Here is a 3,102-nt window from a genome sequence, read left to right on the forward strand (position 1 = left end):
ATATATATATATATATATATATATATATATATGTCCAGATTACTGTATCATCCATACGATTTGTAAGGTTGCCATAGCGATGATCGTATCATCGTTATCACATTCACTAGACTGCAACTCAATTGCTTCAATTTGTTTTTGCTATCTCTTTCCACCGTGCATTAAAATTCCATCATACCGTATCTGATGCCACAGTTAGCTTTCTAGATATCTCCACCATTATCAATAACCACCTCTCTACCTCTGTCCATCACCAGACCACTGACATCAACGCTTATCTCTATTATTCCTCCTCTCATCCTAGACACACCAAATCCCCTACCCCCATTCCCTCAATTCCGCCCACTTTGCTGACTGTACATCACTGAGTCGGCAAATCTAAACATGAAAAAATGCGGTACTTCTTCAATGAAGAATACACTCGATCGGTCGTGGACCTGAATTCCTCCAGGCCAAGTCCATCGACCACACCGACGTTTTCCTACAATTTCCATCACATTTATTAGCCAGATGCTACTTTTTTCCCCTTCTAACCAGTAACCCACCCATTAAAATATACCCTCCTGTGTATCTACCAATTTCTATTCTCCTACCCCACTATCTTTCCAATCATTCCTTAATCACCAATTGGCTTCAAGAGGAAATAAGAATCTCTCAACCTTCTAGTTTGATAGTCTTTAGTTCCAAGCCATATTCAACCTGATACAGGTATTGCAGTAGACGCAATACCTGTGCCTACATTAATAACACCACCATCATTATTGGTCCAGAATTTCAAATGTTTGTTCGTCATTATCATATACTGCATCGCAGTATAAAACCATGTAGGGCCTTTTCCGTGGGTGACACAAGGCATCGCCTGGACAATCATTCCTAACATTAACTCTGTAGTGTCCTTCAACGCGTTCTTGGCCTTGTTTTAGTACACCGCTTTAGTACATTTGGCTACTCTGTTAACCATCGCTTGGTGTTCAGCATTTCTGTTCATCATGAAGTTTCGCGAATTAGCAAACAGAGACGTGAGTGGTTTGATGATATGAAATGATATGCGAATAGCAAAAATAACTACAGAAATCTGTCTTGGAGTTATTTTTAGCATATCGAGTATAGTTTATACATGCAAGTGAAAGAGAGATAAAAAGAGAGAAAGGGAAGGAAAGTGAGAGAGAGAAACGAGAGAGTGAAAGGAAAGAACAGAAAGAAAGGAAAGAGAGAGAGAGAGAAAAGAGTGAGAGAACAGAAGGAAGGAGAGGGAGGGAGAGAGAGAGAGAAAGGAAAGAATTTTGAGAGAAGAGAGAGAGAGAGAGAGAGAGAGAGAGAGAGAGAGAGAGAGAGAGAGAGAGAGAGAGAGAGAGAGAGAGAGAGAGAGAGAGAGAGAGCTGTCGATAGACCATCGATGTAAATAGTCTTTGTAAAAATCGCAATTCCGTTAAAAGAGACAGAAGTTTTCACCGACGAGAATTTTTTCTGGCAAAGTTCGTCAGCTTGTCGGAGATGAGCCGAGATGAACTGGTTATTGGTGTGAGAGATCAAATATCTAAAACCTAGGAACGAACCGTCGAATTCCTAGTGTACTAGTTCTTAAAAGAGGTAAGTCACCTCATGTTAACCCAACAAAAGTTGCGAGATAATGATAACACATTGACTGATATCATTTGAATTCTTTCTCATTTTCCAAGAAAAAAAATCCATCGTTTTACAGCAAAAATCTAAAAGCAGGTGACAACTTTTAATATAGGCCTGTCACATGAATTTTATTGAATGGCTGGAAAGTGTAGTAGTGGGCGTAGTCTTACGAAAGTTTGTTGGAGCAACAATAATAATGATGTTCATACCTGTGATGATCTTGACAACAACGATGATGTTTATGACGATTCTATCTACATAGACGTACGCATGCACGCTCACACGCACGCACACACACATACACTCACTCTCTCTCACTCTCTCTCACTCTCTCTCACTCTCTCTCTCTCTCTCTCTCTCTCTCTCTCTCTCTCTCTCTCTCTCTCTCTCTCTCTCTCTCTCTGTGCTGGTCCTGAAATCCATGCATATATACATTAGATATGCAGACATTCAACCATATTCAGCTATGCAGAGGTAGATTACAGCGGATCTTTTCCACGCGTGTGAAGTTGAAGATATGATTGCAGCAAATACGCATTTCACCATAACTGTAGATGATATTAATAATGTTCATTGTAAATATTTCGTTAAATACAGAGAAAAGAAGAATGAATTTCAAACTGTTTCGTTTGTATAGGTGTCACCAGGAGATTGATGATGCAAGTGACAACGAGATTCCAATAATATAAAACTACGAGACACCGCAGCAACAATATAGCAACAGTGAAGTATTAATGAAAGAGAAGAAAGCAAAAATAAAGGAAAGAGGGAAACTTTGCCAAACCAAACTTTTCTGCAATGTTATAAATGAAAAGTGAAATATTTGCCATGTGTCTGAAGCAGAAATTAGAAAATAATTAAGCAGAGTTAGCTCCAAGCAGCATGAAACAGATACTGAAGGGAGACAGACAGACTGGAACTTTTAAATTGTCCCAAGATACTATGTAAAACAATAAGAACAAGTAAATTATTCACGATGCCATAAGGGTAAACTTACGTTACTTTCGAGATAGATTTGAAGAACAAGTCTTGAAAGGAAGGCGTGGTGAGAATGAACTGAGAAATATATATTAATAATTAATGAACGGTTTAACCCACCACTTTGTAAGAGATCATAAAGCCGAATAGTTAAGCTATTCAGCATGTTAGGTCGTGAACCATGAATTTGTCAGAAATACAAATGTCAGAAATATAGAGCATCGCATTTTCTCACTATCTAGCATTTAGAAAGTGCCTACAATTCAACGTTCTAACAAGGAATGATTTTTACACGCATTCACCAAACGTTACAGAAATTTGGATGAAACATTACATCTATGATCTCTTGATCTCCATGAAACGATTGACTTTTGATCGTGCACGGTACAGTATGGTTCCCAACTTATCGAATTTACAGCCCATTTGTAATAACAACGTTATGTTTACGTAGCTAATGAACGACATACAGTTTTATTTCTTCATTTTTTCTATAAATAA

General features: G+C 38.2%; 1 long non-coding RNA gene across 1 annotated transcript in view; it reads left to right on the forward strand.

The window, feature by feature from the left end:
• The window catches only part of LOC106877672 (uncharacterized), a 68,905-nt gene extending 66,056 nt beyond the window's left edge, over positions 1-2,849 (forward strand). Inside the window, exon 4 of the long non-coding RNA XR_008264618.1 lies at positions 2,264-2,849. This is a non-coding gene — a long non-coding RNA (uncharacterized LOC106877672). The remainder of the gene's footprint in view (positions 1-2,263) is intronic.
• Positions 2,850-3,102: the final 253 nt, after the last annotated feature.

Source organism: Octopus bimaculoides, chromosome 7, assembly GCF_001194135.2.
Source record: "Octopus bimaculoides isolate UCB-OBI-ISO-001 chromosome 7, ASM119413v2, whole genome shotgun sequence".
NCBI lineage: Eukaryota > Metazoa > Mollusca > Cephalopoda > Octopoda > Octopodidae > Octopus > Octopus bimaculoides.